We start from the raw sequence: 21,749 nt of genomic DNA on the forward strand, positions 1-21,749 counted from the left end.
CTTATATGGAAGAAATAAAGGGGCAGACTATTATTTAGATGGGGAGAGAGTTCAAAATCCAGAGATGCAAAGAGACTTGGGAGTCTTTGTGCAAGATATCCTAATGGTTAACCTCCAGGTTAAGTCGGTGGTCAAGAAGGCAAATGCAATGTTGGCATTCATTTCTGGAGATATAGAATATAAGAACAGGGATGTGATGTTGAAGCTCTATAAGACATTTATGAGACCACAAGGAGTATTGTGTGCAACTTTGGGCTCCTTATTTCAGAAAGGATTTACTGACATCGGAGAAGGTTGAGAGAAGATTCACAAGAATAATTCCAGGAATGAAAGGGTTACCATATGAGTAATGTCTGGCAGCTCGGGCTGATTTCCCTGGAGTTCAGGAGAATGACAGGGGGGATCTCATAGAAACATTCTGAATGTTAAAAGGCATGAACAGATTCGATATGGTAAAGTTATTTCCCATGGTAGGGGATTCTAGGACAAGAGGGCATGACTTCAGGATTGAAGGATGTCCATTTAGAACTGAGATGCAGAGAAATTACTTTAGTTAGAGGGTGGTAAATCTGTGGAATTTGTTGCCATGAGCAGCTGTGGAGGCCAAGTCATTGGGTGTATATAAGGCAGAGATAGATAGGTTCTTGATTAGCCAGTGCATCAAAGGGTATGGGGTGAAAGTAGGGGAGTGGGGATGACTGGAAGAATTGGTTCAGCCCATGATTAAATGGCGGAGCAGATTCGATGGGCCAAATGGCCTACTTCTGCTCCTATATCTTATGATCTTATGGTCTAACAAAGTAGTTTAAAACACAGTTCATTTATTTTCAGTGATGATCCAAACAGCATTCTTAAAACACATTTAAAACTCAGGGGAATACTGTCTTAAACATTTCCAAATTATAAACTATTCTTAAACCACAAAGGACAAAGGATTTCCAAAGCACAGGTACAATTCTTCTCAACTGAAAAGACGTACCAACAAGTTGCCTGTCAAAGAAATTCTAACCAGAGGAATGGATTCTAATTCACCCTGTGTTTCTTCCATGCTGCTTGATGTACCGTACCCCATTCCTAATAAGCCTGAACTGCTCTCTACATTTATAATGTTTCTCTACCACTTGGATGAATTCACATGTATATGGTATATCCTCAAATACACTTCTAACACAAGAAGTCTAAAAGCATCTTGGAGACACAGTTACCAGCTTATGCTATAAAGCTAACTTTTTGAGTACATAAATCTTTCAATTATAAACACATCATTTATTGATGTGCTAAGTGATATTATCCATCTGGTCTACAAGCTTCCTTGAATTAAGCAACTTAGTCAGCTTGTCTGTTGGAAATAAGCCAAATTGTCTTATATTGCATTTCTCCAGCAGTAATATTTCAGGTGTAGTGAGCTACCATCGTACTTCTCACAGATAGAGCATCTGCAAGCAATACATTGTGTTAACTTTGAATTGATTACAGCTTTCCATTTACATTTTAAGAACTGAAGATGGATGACCAGAAACTAAACAAAGCAATATTAGTTGGAAGTTTACTTATAACTGTTTTGTGTTACAAGTGGCAGCTGCTGTGTTTAGAAAGCAAGATTAGCAAACATGACCAAGAGTCTTACTGGCCAAGGAAGCAAATATCTATTATAGTTTCATTGATAAAAAAAACAATGGAGGTGCCCACAACCTATTAGCAAGTCTTTCCTTCCCTTCTGCTTTGCAGCAGTGAACAGCAGAAGTATTATCTTTCACACATATCAGCAGACCACAGCATTCAACGTTCTGAAGGCAAGGCTCCCAAGAGTATACATAACAACAGTTTTGAGAACAATACAGATATTTGTGTTAGGTTTTCCATACAAGCCCAATAACTGGACAACAAGGCTTAGCCCGTGAAGAAATAGCTCCTGATCCTGATCCAGGAGTAATTCATGCATGACTCAGCAACAATCCCTCAATGAAATCAATAGTAACGCAGAGCAAGTCGGGACAGATCATTGGAGTAATCAACCAGAGGCTCTGCTTCCTGGACTTCTCCAGTGAAGTCCTAAAATGCCTCCTGAAGAACTCTTGAAATATAGGCAAAGGCTGCATGGCCTCACTTAAAACCAGAAATTCCATGACAGGTGAGGAAGAGTCTGAAAAAGAAGACCACTGCCAGTGGATGGGCTTGCCTTTAAGATTCGAGTACATTTATTATCAAAGAATGGATAAACTATACAAGCTTGAGGTGTGCTTGCTCACAGATAGCCGCAAAGCAAGAAAAAAGGGAATAAAAATTTTAAAAGACCAATAATTGATGTGCAAGAGACTGAAAAACAGTAAAAGAAAAAAAACACAAATAATTCCTTTTTTCCTGCCACCTGTTGCTGACTACAGTAATAGCCTGATCACAAGGCTTCAGCAAGTTTCATAACTTGAAGCATGCATTGCTGAAATACTATGATTCCAACTCTCTCTTAACATGCAAGATCGAGAATCACAATGGATGAGGTCTATAATCTGCCATGGCAGGAAGGTATTAGATAGTTTTTACTTGTGCTGAACTGGATGCAAAGACATTGACCGCCAGATGCTACATCATGACTGGATCCACAAGGGTATAATACAGTTAGGTATGATGAGCTTGGAACTTTGAGCAAAGATTTATCTTTGTAGAACTCCTCCCTATTCCTTGACATTGCACCAAGATTGTTTGGAAGACTTACCAATACACCAAGCTTTTCATCTAGCATATCTGTCAACCTCTTTTCATTGGTTGTCCCTCCAAAGGACCTTTCTGAGTTCTCTCAAGGAGAAGGTGAGTGACTTCACCTGATGGAGGAAGTGTACCTGGGCTACCCTTCCTTATGCCCCTCTGACCCCGGTTGTAGACAGGTTGTACCTGGTGACTCACTTCTACACCAATGTGTACATTGTCGATTATCAGTACATGGTTTCTTGGTTGAGAAGTGTAAAATCAAGTGATGATGTGTACTCTTCTTCACTCTCTTCACACGCACTCTGGTCAGGGTACAGTTCTGGACTGCAAAGGAGAAAGTTCCAGGTTATAGTTGCCGTACTGGAAGTGGTGGGTGTAAGGAAAGGGAAGAGTTTAGTAAGCAGTGCATACTTGCACCTCCTGACCTAATACAATGAGGCAGAGGAAAGGCCAATGAGAGGAAGATAAAACTTATCTTAGTACTGTCACTTGCAGCCTTCCATTTAATCAGAACTGCCTCTACTTAGGGATAGGAATGTCTCTTTCACAGGGGTGGGGTACAGCAGAGGCACTTACCCCAGTAATACTCTGCTACTGCTGTTGATTAAGTACCAACTACTGACAAGGAAAGGGAGTAATGTGTGCTACATAACTTTTCGGTGACATGACTATAAAGAGCATGCAAGCTTTATAGTTCAGTAACTGATAATGCAGACTAATTTAAGAACATTGGATGCAAGATGTTGGAAAGCATTCAAAAGAATTTGAGAGAGGATTGGTGCAAAAAGCATTAACTAATATTTTCCAAGTATGTTGTGGAACAGCATCCAGATACTCAGTGTTAATAATAGGCACTGGGTACTGACCTGTCTCCTCCCAGTGCCTTCCCAGCAGGTATCTGGTAGGTCTTCTCAAAGCTGTGGATAGAGGACATCTCCAACAGAGGGGGTCAAACACACAGCTCTGTAGACTGCCAAGGTGCATCTTGATAAATGACAGACTGAATCTCTGTATAAATTCCAACCCTGACTGCCAAGATTTCCAGCACCAATCAAGAGACCTCAAGGGTATCTGTTAGAGGGAATGAGGAAAGTTTAGAGAGTCCCTTTTTATTGTGGTTGTCATGGAACTGTATGACTTGTTTTTTCCGTGATTTTTGAATCTCACATAGAATAGATTAGCTAACACAGCAAATTTCTTTCCCTAAGGGATATTAGTGAGGTTTTAATGACAATTAAATGCTTTTATTACCATTACTGAATTTAGCATTTTAATTCCAGATTTATTTAATTAATTGAATTTAAATTCTCCAGCTAATCTGGGATTTAAATTTATGTCTCTGGTTCATTTTATTCAATATTCAGTTCAGTGACATAAGCACTAAACAGCTACAGTTCAAAGCCACCATTGCCTCTACTGCCATGCAGTAACTGAAGTACTCTCACACACATAGCCTTTGCTGTTGCATAGCTGGAATTTTCATTTATATAATGTTAATATAATTTTGGAATTATGCTAATATAATTTTGAAATCTATGTTAATATAATTGAGAAATACCCTGTAATTATGTTAATGAATATAACCATATATTTTCTAAATAGTAAATGTCCCACAACTTTTACTTTGAAAAATTTTAGAGCTTCAACATATTTACATTGTCAGTGTTTCAAGTTACTTCACTGTTACAAATTGTAACAATAAACACAGAATGGAAGTCAGTAGCTCATTGTTCATAAACCACTTGCCACTGAGCCATCTAATCAATACTCATAGTATGCATATTACAAAATAAAATATTTAAAGGCCCGTGCAGTATTCAGGCTGTGTAAAAATTTCCTGCTCAGAGCAATGGTTGGTCTGCGCAGCTGTAAAAATAACTAGAGGGAACATTGTTCAAAACTGACCAGTCCTTACATTATCTGTAATTTTTAACAACTCAGTACTTGCAAAATAATGCTTTCAGTTCTCTGATAGGGTTTGAAACTTCACCCTGTTCAACAGATAGCTTAAAACTAACCAGGCTGGATATTTGTCTGTGCATATAGCCTAAATGAAAGAGTAAAATAATTGGGAACAAGCAAAATATGATTTTATAAAGCAGCTGTGGAAAATTGGTGGTAGGATTAGGCTTTGAGATAATTTTTTTGCAGTGGACTGCTGAATCGAATTGACATTAAAGTACATGTTTTAACATTCTAAAACAGACAACTAAAATAAGACTTATTCATTCATTGTCACCTTTAGACAACTCAGTGTGTATGAAGGTCACATTTGAAGTGAGGCGTTTGCCAAGAATTTTTAAAAATCAAATTTATGTCACCACCGTACATCAAGAGAACAGGTTCAGGCATATCCAGTTGGACATCAGCAAAAATCTTTGCTCATCTTTGCCCATCTACAGTCTACAAGACATAAGCTACTAACCCTTCATTGTCCCTCTCTATATCTGACAGAGGTCACAGTGCTTGTCATAAATATAGCAGCTCCATACAATCCAAACTATATCAATGGAGGAGCAACACCTCATGAATCCAAAAGACAGCATATTACTATGACATCTAAATGGCTAACTAGGCAATAATTTGCAAACGACCTTTGTGGACTTAAGAAACAAATTGATGAGACCCTCCCCAAAGTCATCTTGCCTCATTAAGTACATGGATCTACTTAACAAGTTAAGAGCCCATGGTATGACAGGAATGATACTAGCATGGATAAATCATTGGCTGATTGGCAGGAGGCAGAGAGGGGAATGAAGGGAACCTTTACCAGTTGGGTGCTGGTGACTAGTGGTGTTTGATAGGGGTCTCTGTTGGGACCACTTCTTTTTACCTTATATGTCAATGATTTGGATGACGGGATTGATGGGTTTGGGGCCATGTTGGTGGATGACATGAAGACAGGTGAAGGGGCAGGTAGTTTGCAGGAAGCAGAGGGGCTACAGAAGGACTTAGACAGATTAGAAGAATTGGCAAAGAAGTGGCAGATGGAATACAGTGTCAGGGAGTGTATGATCATGCACTTTGGTAGAAGAAATAAAACATAGACTATTTTCTAAATGGAGAGAAAATTCAAAAATATGGGGTAGAAAGGGATTTGGACTGAAAGATTAATTTGCAGGTTGAGTTGATGGTGAGGAAGACAAGGGCAATGTTGGCATTCATTTCTAGGGGGCTAGAATATATAAACAAGGATGTAATGTTGAGACTTCATAAGCCACTTGGGGTATTGTAAGTAGTTTTAGGTCCCTTATCGAAGAAAGGATATGCGCACTTTAGAGAGGATTCAAAGGAGATTTCACGAAAATGATTCCAAGATTGAAAGGCTTACCAGATTAGGAGCATTTGATGGTTCTGGACGTCATTAAATTCAGAAGAATCATGGGGAATCTCATTGAAACCCAGGTGAAGGAGAGTCTTAAGGGCTTCTACAGATATGTTAAGAACAAAATTGATACTCTGGAAGATCAGAATGATTATCCATGCATGGAGGCAAAAGAGATTGGAGAGAGCTTAATTGCATTTTTTTCCATCTGTATATACTCAGAAGACAGACACAGAGTCTATAGAAGTGAGGCAAAGATACATCAACTTCATGGAGATTACAGAGGAGGAGGTGTTTGCTGTTTTGAGGCAAATTGCTGTTTCTTGGACCCTGTGGAAGGCAAGTGAAGAAATTGCAGGGGCGCTATAAGTAATATTTAAATCAGCCTTAGTAACAGGTAAGGTACCATAGGTTCAGAGGATAGCCAATGATGTTCAGCTGTTTAAGGAAGTCTATAAAAATAAACCAGGAAATTATAGGCTGGTGAGCCCGATATCAGTAGTGGGAAAGTTATTGGAAGGTATTCTAAAGGACTGGATATGTGAGTATTTGGATAGACAGGGACTGATTAGGGATAGTCAGCATTGCTTTGTGCATTGTAGGTTGTGTCTAACCAATCTTACAGAGTTTGTAAAAAGTTACTATGAAAGTTGATGAACGTAAGGCAGTGGACATAGTCTAATGGACTTTAGCAATGCATTTGACAAGGAGCTACATGGAAAGTTGGCCAAGAAGGTTCAGTCACTCGGCATTCAAGATGAGGTAGTAAATTGGATTAGACATTGGCTTTCTGCCAGAGAGTGGCTGTAGATGTTTGCCTCAATGACTAGAGGCCTGTGACTAGTGGAGTGGCACAGAGATCCATTGTTGTTTATCATCTAGATCAACGATCCATGGATGACACCAAGATTGGGTGTGTAGTGGACAGTGAGGAAGGCTACCATGATTTGCAGCAGAATCTGGACCGGCTGGAAAAATAGGCTGAGAAATTGCAGATGGAACTTAGTGCAAGGTGGTACTCTTCAGCAGGACCAACCAGGATAGATCTTCCTCAGCAAACAGTAGGGCACTGATGTGTGGTAGATCAAAGGGATCTGGGAAATCAAGTCAATCATTCATAGTAAGTGGCATCACAGGTAGATAGGGTCATAAAGTAAGCTTTTGGAACATTGGTCTTCATAAATCAACGTACTGAGTACATGAGATGGGATGTTATGTTGAAGTTGAATAAGATATTGGTGAGGCCTAATTTTGAGTATTGTGTGCAGTTTTGGTCGCTTACCTACAGGAAAGATGTAAATAAGGTTGAAATAATACAGACAAATTTACAAGGATGTGGCAGTGCCAGGAGGACCTGAGTTATAAGGAAAGATGGAATAGGTTAGGGCTTTATTCCTTGGAACATAGAATGTTAAGGGAAGTTTATATGAGGTATACAAAACTATGAGGGGTATAGATAGGGTAAATGCAAGCAGGCTTGTTCCGCTGAGGTTTGTGGGAGTACAACTAGAGGTCATGGGTTAAGGATGAAAGATGAAAAGTTTAAGGGGAACATGATGGGATACTTCCTCAGTCAAAGAGTTGTGAAAGGGAGCTACCAGCACAGTGGTGCATGAAAGCTCAATTTCAACATTTAAGAGAAGTTTGAATGAGAACATAGATGATAGGAGTATCGAGGGCCATTGTCCCAGTGTAGGCAGTTAAATGGTTCAACATGGAGTAGATGGGCCGAAGGTCCTTTTTCTGTGTTATACTTTTCTATAAACCTATGACTGTTGAAAGAATTCAACAAAGCGGATATGGCAAGCATGCTTCCTGTGATGGATGAGTCTAAGACCAGAGGACACAGCCTTAGAATTGAGGAACGTCTATTATGGATGAAGATAAGGAGGAATTCCTTTTGCCAGAAAGTGATTCATCTGTGGAATTTGTTGCCACAGGTATCTGTGGAGGCCAAGTCATTGGGTATATTTAAGACAGAGGTTGATAGATTCTTGATTAGTTGGGGCATGAAGGGATATGGGGCGAAGGCGGGAAATTGGGGCTGGGTGGAAAACGGATCAGCCGTGATGAAATGGTGGGGCAGGCTCAATGGGCTAAATGTCCTATTTCTGCACCCATATCTTATCGTCTTATTCTCTAAATCCCTCAGGTGGAGAAGGTTAGCAACATTAATTTCCTTAGGATCAGCATATCAGAGGAACTGTCCTGGGGTCAGCATATAAGTGTCATCACAAAGAAAGCACGGCAGCACCTTTACTTTCTTAGAAGTTTGTATAGATACAGCAGGTCACCAAAAACTTCGACAAACTTCTATAGATGCCCAGTGGAGAGTATCTTAATTGGTTACATCATGGCCTGGTATGGAATCACCAAAGCACTGGAATGGAAAAGCTACAAAAAGTGGTGGACACAGCCCAGTTAAGAACATAAGAGCATAAGAAATAGGAGCAGGAGGAGGCCATCTGGTCTGTCAGGCCTGCTCCGCCATTCAATAAGATTATGGCTGATCTGGCCATGGACTCATCTCCATCTACCTACCTTTTCCCCTTAACCCTTAATTCCCCACTATGCAAAAATCTATCCAACCTTGTCTTAAATATATTTACTGAGGTAGCCTCCACTGCTTCATTGGGCCGAGAATTCCAAAGATTCATCACTCTCTGGGAAAAGCAGTTCCTCCTCATCTCTGTCCTAAATCTACTCCCCCAAATCTTGAGGCTATGTCCCTTAGTTCTAGTCTCACCTACCAGTGGAAACAACTTTCCTGCCTCTATCTTATCTAGCCCTTTCATAATTTTATATGTTTCTATAATATCTTCTCTCATTTTTCAGAATTCCAACGAGTACCATCCTAGGAAACTCAATCTCTCCTCGTGGTCTAACCCACTCATCTCTGGAATCAACCTGGTGAACCTGCTCTGCACCGTCTCCAAAGCCAGTATATCTTTCTTCAAGGAGACCAGAACTTCCCACAGTACCCTGTACAGGTGTAGCCTAACCTCTCTGCTCTTAAATTCAATCCCTCTAACAATGAAGGCCAAATTCCTCTTGCAATGAAGGCCAGTTTATCATGGCAAAGACCTCTCCACCAGTGAATATATACATGGAGGACTGACACAAGCAAGCAGCATTCATTGCCCAAGCCATGCTTTTTCTCACTACTCCCATCAAGCAGGAGGTACAGAACCCTTAGAATCCCACACCGCAAAGTTAAGGACCAGGTTCCTGAACTGGCATGGGTAACTTACAACACCACTTCTCTGAACTGATTGTTACCCACCGACACATTTTCAAGGACTCTTTACAAGTCATTCTCAGTGTTATTTTTACTTGGTCATTTTGTCTTCTGTTACACATTGGCCTTTGTCTGTTTAAGTATAGCTTTTCAGAAATTCTATTGTATTTCATTTTTATCCTGTAAATGCCTGCAAGAAAATAAATTTAAAGGTAGATTATGATAACATATACACTCAGTGGCCACCTTAATAGGTACACCTGTACACCTGCTCGTTAATACAAAAATCCAATCAGCCAATTATGTGGCAGCAATTCAATGCATAAAATTATGCAGGCATGGTCTAGAAGTTCAGTTGTTGATCAGGCCAAACCTCAGAATAGGAAAGAAATGTGACCTAAGTGAATTTGACCATGGAATGGTTGTTGGTGCTAGATGGGGTGGTTTGAGTAGCTCATAAACTGCTGGTCTCCTGGGATTTTCATGCACAACTGTCTCTAAAGTTCAAAGAGAATAAAGTAAAAAAATCAGTCAGTGGCAATTCTGTGGGCAAGACACCTTGTTAACAAGAGAGGTCAGAGGAGAATGGCCAGACTGATTCCAGCTGACAGGAAGGTGCAGTAACTCAAATAACCAAGAGTTACAACAGCACTGTGCAGAAGAACATCTCTCAACCAACAGCATGTTGAATCTTGAAGTGGATAGGCTACAGCAGAAGACCACAAACATAAGACCATAAGAACATAAAATATGGAAGCACAATTAGTCCATACAGCACATCAAGTTTGCTCTACCAATCTATCATGGCTGATTGATTATCGCTCCCAACCTCACTCCCCTGCCTTCTCCCTATAACCTTTCATGCCCTGAAAATTCAAGAACCTACCAACCTCAGCTTTAAATATAGCCAGACGTGGCCTCCAAAACTGTCTGTGGCAATGAATTCCACAGATTCAACACCTTCCAGCTAAAGAAATCCTTCATCGCTGTTCTAAAGGGATGCCCCTCTATTCTGAGGCTGTTCCCTCTGGTCCAGGACTCACCCACTATAGAAAGTATCTTCTCCAAATTCACTGTCTGTATGCTTTTCAATATTCGATAGGTTTCATGCAATGCCCTCTCATTATTCTAAATTCCAGTGAGTACAAGCCAGAGCCATCAAATGCTGCTCATTGTTTAACTCTTTCATTGATGGAATCATTCTTGTGAGTCTCTTCTGGACCTTTTTTAATGCCAACACATCTTTTCTTAGTTAAGGGGCCCAAAACTGTGCACAGTACTCCAAATATGGTCTGAACAACACTTAAAAAGCCTCAGCATTACATCCTTGCTTTAATGTTCTAGTCCTCTGAAAATGAATGCTAACATTGTATTTGCCTTCCTTACCACAAACTCAACTGGCAAGTTAACCTTTAGGGAATCAAGCACGTGAACTTCCAGGTTTCTTTGTACGTCTGATTTCTGAATTTTCTCCCCATTTAGAAGAAAGTGGTCTACTCATTTATTCCTTCTACCAAAGTGCATGACCATACTCTTCCCTACTCTATATTACATTTGTTACTCCTCTGCCCATTCTCCTAATCTGTCCGTGTCCTTCTGCAGACTCCCTGCTTCCTCGACTCTATCTGCCCATCCAACTATTTTCATATCATCCGCAAACTTGGTCATAAACCCATCGATTCCATCATCTAAATCACTGATGCATAATGTAATAAGAATCAGTCCCAACACCGACCCCTGCAGAGCATCACTAGCTACCGGCAGCCAACCAAAAAAGCTCCCTTTAGTCCCACTCTTTGCCTCCTGCCAGTCAGCCAGTTTCTATCAATGCTTGTATCTGTCCTGAAATATCATGGACTGTTTGTTACCTTGTATAGTAGCCGCATGTGTGGTTCCTTTTCAAAGGCCTTCTGAAAATTCAAGTTAACAACATCCAGTGCCTCTCCTTTGACTATCCTGTTATTTCCTCAAAGTGTTCCAACAAATTTGTCAGGCAAGATTTCCCCGTGAGGTACAGGAAGTACAAAAAAAAGTGGTCACTCAGTGTATGTACTTTGATAATAAATTTACTTTGAACTGTGCTATGATTATGCTCCTGACAATAAGTTCCTACTAACTAGACATTTACTTTATAATCTGCATAAGGCAACTTGCAGATTAACACTGACTGCTTATCTGTCACATACAGTATTTCACATGCAAGTTAATTGAGCTAATGAGAGTGATTTTTTTTTTGTTTAAATTCCTGCCAAAATCAAAAATATTTGTAACCCTCAGGTTTGGCCAGCACGTGTTTGTCTAGGGTAAAACAGCTTCTGGCCCAGCCAAAATGAGAAATCTCGCTTGTGAGGAAGCTGTGTGATGTGTTGCCCGGTTACAAATCCGAACCGCAAGATATCACTAAAACCATCATTGTGACCCTGTCTCTAGCTCATCCAGAGGTGCAATGACATGTTCATGATCACGTTGTGATGGCCGGGGCATGGCAGCAGGATCCTCCAAATCTTGGTGGGCTGACTTACGGTGATCTACTGAAATCTGTTCAGGTTTACCCCTCTTATCTATGACAAAAGTCTTTTCTCCCCATTCCAAAATGTGGAACAGGCCATCGTAAAGGGGCCTAAGGGGAAGTTGCTGATGAACACATGAGCCACGTCTGTGACCATCGTTGTTGCTAGAGGGACAACCTCTGGCCACCTGGTAATACAGTCCACCATGGTAAGAAGGTGTGTGAAACCATGGGAGGGGGGAAGAGGACCAACAAGCTCCCTATTGACATGGTCAAGCCATCACTCAGGGACTTCAAAAGTGTCAATGATGCCTGAAAGTGACGGTTTTTTTCTGCCTGCTGGCACTCAACACAGGCTGCAGCTCAATCACGCACATCCTTTCAGAGGCCGTGCCAAACAAACTTTAGTGCAATCAGTTTTTGTGAGGCCTTCCAGCCCAGATGTGAGAGGACATGAATGGAGCTAAAACAGTCCCTCTCTAACTTGCAGGCAGGATGGGTGAGGGCAACTGTTTGAGACATCGCTTAGGAGAGAAACCCCAGCTCCCCTGAACTTAATGTCAGCAAACCACAAGCCCTTGACTGCTGTTCGGTAAGCCTAGACCTCTGGCTCAGTAAATTGGTCAGCTGCCATGCTGACATAGTCATACTCTGTGTGTGTGGCCTCAACAGCTAGCTGTGAGGCTCAATCAGCCGCAACAGTAATATTCCTCCTGATATGTTGTATATCTGTTGTGAACTCAGATATGTAAGCCAGGTGGCATTGCTGCCGTGCAGACCAAGGGTCTGATATGCTGGCCATCGTGTAAAGGGTAAAGGAAGCAGGCTTTTTCCACTGAGGTAGGGTGGGTCTCGACTTAGAGGTCATGGATTAAGGGTAAAAGGAGAAATGTTTAAGGGAATTGTGAGTGGGAACTTTTTCATTCACAGAATGGTAGGAGTGTAGAACAAGCTGCCAGCTAAAGTACTGGATACAGGTTCAATTTCAACATTTAAGAGAAGTTTGGATAAGAATATGGATGGGAGGAGTATGGAGGACTATGGTCCAGGTGCAGGTCAATGGGACTAGGGAGAATAATAGTTCAGCATATACTAGATTGGCTGCAAGGCCTGTTTCTATGATGTAGTGCTCTATGGTTCTATGACTATTCAAAAGAAATACAGAACATGCATTTTTGACAAAGATTGAATTACCCGATGCTGGAAGATTGAGTGCATTAATCTTTCACGTTCAAATGCAATACTAGTTTTACACATCGAGATTGAGAGTTATTGGTCTATTTTATGAGGTTTTCACAAGGCCCAAGTAAGACAGCTTTCAGATAAATTACTTCTTACCAAATTGTACATCTGGAATCAACTTTAAGCAACATAAGTTTGTGCAGCAGCCAAAAAAACAAATGAAGAAATTTGGCAAAATCATAAACAAAGAGATGAATTTTGTGCACCTTGGCTTGATTAATGTGACCAAATTTCCACATAAATTTATTTTATATCTGTCATTATGTTCTGCGAATCTGTGATCTTAAAGTAGATTTCTTTAGTTTCATTTATAAAAAGAACCAAAGAAACCATAATTTATATATGTATTCATTCTTTGGCATCCATTAGTCTCAAGAGAATGTGGATTTGCACCTTGGAAAGTTTCCAGAGTGCAGGCCTGGGCCTGGTTGTATGGGAGACTGGCAGTTGCCCATGCTGCAAGTCTCCACTCTCCACGCCATAGATGTTGTCCAAGGGAAGGGCATTAGGACCCATACAGCTTGGCACCGACCGGTGTCGTTGCAGAGCAATGTGTGGTTAAGTGCTTTGCTCAAGGACACAACACACTGCCTTAGCTGAGGCTCGAACTAGCGACCTTCAGATCACTAGACCAATGCCTTAACCACTTGGCCACACGCCAACTTCTGTGTGTGTGTGTGTGTGTGTGTGTGTGTGTGTGTGTGTGTGTGTGTGTGTGTGTGTGTGTGTGTGTGTGTGTGTGTGTGTGTGTGTGTGTGTGTGTGTATATATATATATGTGTGTGTGTGTGTGTATAGTGCTGCTGTTCTTGTGTCCACCACCTTCTCTGGCAGCTTATTCATGATGCAAACTACATTTTCTGTGGAAAACCGTACCCCTCAGATCCCCTTTGAACCTCTTCCCTCTAACCCAACCCAATTCCCTCTAGTTTTTGAAAACCCTACCATGGGAAACAAATAGTGGCTATCTATCTAGCCTATGTCTTTCATAGTCCTTTATTTCTCAATCATGCCACTTCTCAGTCTCCATTGCTCCAGGAAAACCAGACCCAGCTTGTCTAACCTGTTGTAACACAAGAACTCCACTCCAGGCAACATCCATGTGAATTTTTCTGTACCGCCTCTAGCTTAATCTTGTCCTTCCTGTGGCCTCACCAATACTCCAAGTACAGGCAGACCAACATCTTGTACAACTGTAACATGACACCCCAACTCTCATAACCAGTGCCTCAGTTAATAGAGGCTGAAACTTCACATGCATTCCTCACCATCCTATTGACCTGTATTCCAATTTTCAGGAAACTATGTACTTCTAGCCCATGATCTCTCTGTTCAACAATTTTCCCCAGGGCACTGCCATTCACAGTACAGTATATCTCCTGTACTTGCTTAATTTCCAAAAATGCATCTCTTCACACTTGCCTGAGTAAAATTCCATCTGCGATTCACTTGCCCGCTGCACCACCTATTTTGGTGTCACCCACAAACTTAGGAATTGTGCCACCTACATCTCATCTAGATACTGGATATAATGAATAAAAATCCAATATTTCCCAACTTCTTACTTACTCAAATAGACAACTAAATACGATCAATAACACAACTTGGTGAGGCATCAAGGCACTGGGAATCCACAAATTTTGTTAATAGTGGTCTTATCCAATTTTATCCAGTTGTAATTAATGTAATATGTATACTGAGATTTTATAGGCAGTTTACTATTGACAGAGAACATTATAACCTGTATCTGTTAGAGGTATACTCATGATAGTGTATTTTAATATAGTTAGCAGAAGACCTCAGGAAAATATTTTCCCTATTTCTAATTGATAACTTCACTTTTCTTAATCAAGTTTGATTCAACGCACCAACTGGAAGGGCTGCTCTCAGAACCCACCTGCACACAGAATACATTGATTGGCACATGTTCACCTCAGCTGGGTGTAGCCGATTGAGCAAGTTGATTTCCTGTGCTCAAGGAGGTGTCCAGGAAAATAAAGCGAGGTCTCTGCATCAATTGAGCCTCAGGTGTTGTGCGGCTAAAGTCCTGCCCCCTCCCTCCCCCAAACCACAATCACCCTGACAGTCTTTGACAGGAAGTTAGGGGTGGTGCCTCATCTTGTATCAAAGCAGTCAATGTTTTATAAGAGCTTTTTAAGTGTTATGTTTAAAATGTAAGATTGGTGAAATAATTTTTTAAATTAAATTTTACATGTGGTTTTTTAAAAATGTAATTTGAAAGATTAACGTATAAGTATGTATGACCATAAGACATAGGGAGCAGAAATAGGCCATTTGGCCCATCATCTGCTCTACCATTCCATCAAGACTGATTTATTATGCCTCTCAAGCCCATTCTCTTGCCTTTTCCCCATAACCTTTGACATCCTGACTAATCAAGAACCTATTAATCTCCACTTTAAATATACCCAATGACTTGGCCTCCACAGTTGTCCATGGCAATGGATTCCACAGATTCACTGACCTCCAGCTAAAGAAAATTCCTCCTTCCTCTACTCCTCTATTTCCTCAGAAGTTTGCAAAGATTCAGCATGACATTGAAACTTTGACAAACTTCTATAGATGTGTGGTGGAGAGTATATTATCTGGACGCATCACAGCCTGGTATGGAAACACCAATGCCCTTAAACAGAAAATCCTACAAAAAGTAGAGGATACAGCCCAGTCCATGATGGTTAAAACCCTCCACACCATTGAACACATCTACACAGATCATTGTTGTAGGAAAGCAGCATCCATCATGAAGGATCCCCACCATCCAGGCCATGCTTAGAACAGTAAGCACTGGTAATGACCTAACCTAGGTGCAAAGGAACAGCAGGATCCCATGTAGAGTTATACATAGGAATACCAACAGAGACTTGGAGGCACAAAAAAAATGCCTTTATTCCTTCTGCCAAAATGCATGATCAGGCACTCCTCTTCACTATATTCCATCTATCATTTCTTTGCCCATTCTCACAATCTAAGTCCTTCTGCAGACTCCACCTACCTTCATATTGTCTACAAATCTGGCCACAAAGCCATCAATTCTTTCATCCAAATCATGGACACACGGTATAATGTGAAAAGAAGTGAGTCTGAACACTGACCCCTTCAGAACACTGCTCTCCTTTGTCTGTCCTGCGTGTTAATTCCTCAAATACTGCCAACAGATTTGTCAAGCAAGATGTCCGCTTTAGGAAACCATGCTGCCTTTGGCCCATTTTACCATGTGCCTCCTAGCACCCTGAAACCTTGACCTTAATAGTGGACATCAACATCTTCCCAACCACTGAACTCAGGCTAACCAGCTTATTATTTCCTTGCCTCTGCCTCCCTCCGTTCTTGATGAGTGGAGTGACATTTGCAAATTTCCAGTGCTCCAGAACCATTTCAGAATCTGGTGATTCTTGAAAGATCATTAATAATGCCTCCACCTTCTCTTTGGCTACCTCTTTCCGAATCCTGGGATATAGTCCATCGGGCTTATCTACCTTCCAACCTTACTGATTCCAAAGCATCTTCTCCTTAGTAATAGCAACTACACTCATTTCTGCACCCTGACTTTCTTGAATTACAAGTATACTGCTCATGTCTTCCAAAGCGAACACTGAGGCAAAATACTTATTAAGTTTGTCTGCCACTCCTTTGTCTCCCATTACTACCTCTCCAGCATCATTTTCTAGTGGTCCAATATCCATTCTTACCTCTTCTTTATTCTCAAATATATGAGAATAATTTGATATCCTCTTTTGTTATTGGCTAGATTATCTTCATATTTCAACTTTTCACTCCTTGTGGCTTTTTTAGCTGTCTTCTGTTGGTTTATAAAAACTTCTCAATCATTTAACTTCCTACTACATTTTACTATATGCCCTCTCTTTTGCTTCCCTTGTCAGCCACTGTTGTCTCATCCTCCCTGTAGAATCCTTCTTTATCTTTGGGGTGTATCTATCTGGTGCCTTCCAAATTGCTCCCAGAAGCTCCAGCCCTTGCTGTTCTGCCATCATCCCTGCTAGTGTCACCTTCCAATCATCTTTGCCAAGCTCATCTCTCATGTCTCTATAATTCACTTTACTCCACTATATTACATCTGACTTTATTTTCCCCCTCTCAAAATCCAGGGTGAATTCTATCATATTATGTTTCTAAGGGGTTCTTTTCCTCAAGCTCTCCAGTTATATCTTGTTCATTACGTAACACCCAATCTAGTGGGAGAAGCTGAAGAGTGGTAGTAGATGGTTACCTTTGTGCCTGGAGGCCTGTGACAAGTGGAGTGCCACAGGGATTGGTGCTGGTTCCATTGCTGTTTCTCAACTAAATCAATGATCTGGATGATAACGTGGTTAACTGGACCAGCAAATTTGCAGGTCACATCAAGATTGGGGGTTAACTGGATCAGCAAATTTGTGGATGACACTAAATTGGGGGGTGTTGTGCTACAGCAAGAAAGACCAACAGAGCTTGCAGTGGGTTGTGGGCCAGCTGAAAAAAAAGGCAGATGAAATTTAATGCAGACAAGTATGAGGTGTTGCCCATCACCAGGACCAACCAGGATAGGTCTTACACGATGAATGGTAGGCCACTGAGGAGTGCAGTAGGACAAAGGGATTTGGGAATACAATTCCACAAATCATTGAATTTGCACGAGTAGATAGGGTTATAAAGAAAGCTTTTGGAAAACGACCTTCGTAAATCACAGTATTGAGTACAGGAGATGGGATGTTATGTTGAAGTTGTATAAGGTGTTAGAGAGGCCTAATTTGGAGCATTGGGTGCAGTTTGATCACCTACCTACAGGAAAGAAGTAAATATGGTTGAAAGCGTACAGAGAAATTTTACAAGGGCGTTGCCAGGAGTGGAGGAGCTGAGTTTTAACGAACAGTTGAATGGGCTAGGTCTTTATTCCTTGGAAAGCAGATGATTGAGGTGAGATTTAATAGAAGTATATAAATTTATGCGGGATATAGACAGGGTAAATGCAAACAAGCTTTTTCCACTGAGTTTTGTTGAGGCTACAACTAGAGTTCAAGAGTGAAGTGTGAAAGGTGAAATGTTTAAGGGGAACGTGAAGGAAAACTTCTTCACTCAGAGGCTCATCAGAGAGTGGAATGAGCTGCCAGCACAAGTAACACATGCAATTGCAATTTCAACGTTTAAGAGAAGTTTGGATAGGTACATAGATGGTAGGGGTGTTGAGGACTATAGTTCAGGTGCAGGTCGATGGGAGTAGGCAGTTTAAATATTTCGGCCTGGACGAGTTGGACCAAAGGGGCTGCTTCCGTGCTGTAATTTCCTATGACTCTATAACAGCAGAATGTTCTTTATAGACCACATCTTGGCATTCAATACCATTATCCCCTCAAAACTAATCAAGACCTTGTTTTGAATACTCCCTTGTGCAACTGGATCTTCAATTTCCTCACTCACAAACCCCAGTTAGTTCAAATTAGAAATAATATCTCCTCCATAATCTCCATCAGCACAGGGGCACCACAAGGCTGTGTGCTTAGCCCCCTGTCTGCTCGCTTTACACTGGGTGGCTAAGCACCACTCCAAAGCCATATTCAAGTTTGCTGAGAACACTACAAAGAAGGGAAATGGAAAATCTAGCAGTGTGTTGCCATGGCAACAACCTCTCACTCAATGTCAGCTAGAGCAAAGAGCTGATTATTGACTACAGGAGGAGGAAACCAAGACTAAGTGTCCTTGAAACAGAGTCCATAGGTTGCAGGAACATTGCAATGACGAGACAAGTGAAATTGAGTGAAGTTATGCCATTTGGTTCAGGAGCCCATTTGTTGTAGGGTAATAACTGTTCCTGAACTTGGAGGTGTGAGCCCTAAGGCTCCTGTACCTTTTTCCTGAAGGCAGTAGTGAGAAGAGAGCATGACCTGCTCATGCATGACCATGCCTCCTTCCCTGCCGGTCCATTGTGGTTTACATATTCCTATCTTCATCCCTTTAATATCCGATAGCTAAAGCTCAGTAGTTACTCTGTGCGCAGGGGCACCAGCAAAGTAACTAGGCTCAGGTTCACAGGCAACAGTTCACATTCCGTGTCATGTCAACCATCTCCCCCACAGAACCAGCCTCTATTACAAAGTACAGGAACCATTATACTTCAACACACTGTTCATGGCTTGCCGACATCCTCTCTGTCTTCTGCATTTGCATTCCCACTCTTTCATCCACGAGTCTGTTTCCATCAGGCCCGGATTTATGTAAAGTAACAGGCTGGAGTTCTTCACTTAAATTTCCTGCAATGACATTGTTACTGTGTGGACTTGATCTTTTATTCTGCCTGTGAGGGCGACAAGAAGATGAGTCATACTGTTTAACTTGAGTCCAATGCTTCCGCTGGCTGCCTCACCAGGTCTGCACACAGACACAGGTGTCATTTATTGTAATGTATAGATCTTTTTCTGTTAGCACAATGACTCCCCTTAGTAGTACTTACTGACTAATAACATTGATCTGTGTTCCTTCTCTAGCTACAAAGTGAATCTACCAGTTAATCTCACCTCTGCACGTGTGCTTTTATTTAATAGATATGTAGTTGTACAGATCTGATATGCCTGAATGCAATTTTTGCATTCATTTCAAATATAAAATAGAAAAACAAGGATGCAATGTTGAAATTTTATAAAGCACTGATGAAGTTTTGGTGTAATGTGAGTTGTTGAGGTCTCACTTGGAGTATTGTTAGTTGGCTTTATCTTAGAAAGGATTTGCTGAAACTGGATAAGGTTCAAAAGAGGTTCACAAAAATTATTCCAGGATTGAATGGCTTGTCATATGAAGAGTGCTTGACGGCTCTGAGCCTCTACTCACTAGGATTCAGAAGAATGAGGGGAGACCTCATTGAAACCTATGGAATGGTGAATGGCCTTGATAGAGTGAATGTGCAGAGGGTGCTTTCTATGGTGTGAGAGTCTATGACCAGAGGTCACATCCTCAGAACAAAGGGTTGTCCTTTTAGAACGGAGACAAGGAGGAATATCTTTAGCCAGGGAATGGTGAATCTGTGGAATTCTTTGCCACAGGCAGTTGTGGAGGCAAAGTCTTTATGTGTATTTAAGGCAGAGATTAATAGATTCTTGATTGGTCAGGGTATGAAGGGATATGGGGGAAGGCAGGAGATCGGAGCTGAGAGGAAAATTAGATTGGCCATTATTAAATGACAGGGCAGACTCGATGAGCCATGTGGCCTAATTCTGCTCCTATATCTTATGGATGAGGAAAAGAAAGCCTCCACACTTGTTAGCTTAATGGGTGCTTTTCCACAACCTAATAACTCCTGAAAAAGCAGCAAGCAAAACGTTCGATGAAAATGTTGCAATTTTACTAAATCACTTGAGCCCTAAACCACTAGTAATAACTGAGAGGTTTAGATTCACAAAAGGATTTAGATTCACAAAAAGTCAAAGAACGAAAGCATTTCTGAATACATTGCAGAACTGCACAGATTTTCCCAGTACTGTGACTTTAGAAATGGACCTTCTATGCATTAAGAGACAGGCTTGTATGTGGCATGCATTGTCAAAGCACTCAAACGAGGCTACTGTCAGAAAGAGACCTAACCTTAGAACGAGCATTGCTCATTGCATTATTGTTAGAGACTGCAGCCCATGTTGCAACAGATAAAGAACTTAGAATGTGAAATGCACAAAATGACCCCAAATTATGCAAAACTCTGAAAATGTTATTGATGATGCAAATCCTCCTATGATGCAAATGACTGTTGATTCAAAGAAAAAGTTTGCAGGAAGTGTCACTGACTAGGTCACATAGAGAGAGTGTGCAAGTCAGACTAAAAGCACAATCAAAGAGAAAAACCAGAATGAGAAGGTTAAAACACAAAACTAAACAAAAGTAACTGAATGTGAAACTGAGTCAGAGAACACAGGATTCACGAAAAGTGAGATGCCATGCCTAGAACTGCCTACCATTACTGAAACAGATCACAAATTCATACGGATTACAACAAATGTGTCTGGTGCAAAACTAAAAATGGAGCTGGACACAGGGTCAACTTTGACTGTAACTTCAGAGGCTGACTACAGCATACTGTTTTCTAAGCTACTACTAGAAAAGAACTCAATGATGCTAAAGAGCTATACAGGTGAAAAAATGTCTCCCAAAGGCAAACTGAAAGTAAAGGTGACACACGGAAGCAAAACGCAGCAGTCAGAGCTTTATGTTTTGGAAGGTGGAGGACCAGCACTTTCCGAATGTGAATGGTTGAGAAAAATCCAACTGGACTGGCACACAATCAAAGTTCACAATATATTATCAACAGGCAACTGCATCCCAAGTGGTAGCAGTAACCAGAGACTGTCGCAGCAGCTTAATGCTAATGAGAAGGTGTTTGAGAAGGGTATTGCTAAACTGAAAGGCATGAAGGCCAGAATTGAACTGGATGAAGCAGCAACACCAAGATTCCATAAAGCACATTCAGTGGCTTACACATTATATCCTAAAGTGGATGTTGATCTTATGAGCTTGGAGGTGTCTGGCATTCTCTCCAAAGCTGAGTTGAGCGATTGAGCCATGCCCATTGTCCCGGTGATCAAGAAAGAGAATGCTGGACTGTTTGCATATGTGGGGACTTTAAAATGAGCATAAACCCTATGCTGCGTACCGTGCAGTATCCGCTGTCATGAACAGAAGACACGTTTGCATCATTGGCAGGTGGGGAAAGTTTTTCAAAGATTGACTTGTCAC

At 41.1% G+C, this 21,749-nt stretch overlaps 1 long non-coding RNA gene across 1 annotated transcript; it reads right to left on the reverse strand.

The window, feature by feature from the left end:
• Nucleotides 1-924: 924 nt before the first annotated feature.
• On the reverse strand, nucleotides 925-20,510 carry LOC132405579 (uncharacterized). Its single transcript, XR_009515920.1, has 3 exons — nucleotides 19,156-20,510; nucleotides 3,573-3,777; nucleotides 925-3,030 (listed from the first exon to the last, which is right to left on the reverse strand). It is a non-coding gene; the product is annotated as an uncharacterized LOC132405579 (long non-coding RNA).
• Nucleotides 20,511-21,749: the final 1,239 nt, after the last annotated feature.

Source organism: Hypanus sabinus, chromosome 2, assembly GCF_030144855.1.
Source record: "Hypanus sabinus isolate sHypSab1 chromosome 2, sHypSab1.hap1, whole genome shotgun sequence".
NCBI lineage: Eukaryota > Metazoa > Chordata > Chondrichthyes > Myliobatiformes > Dasyatidae > Hypanus > Hypanus sabinus.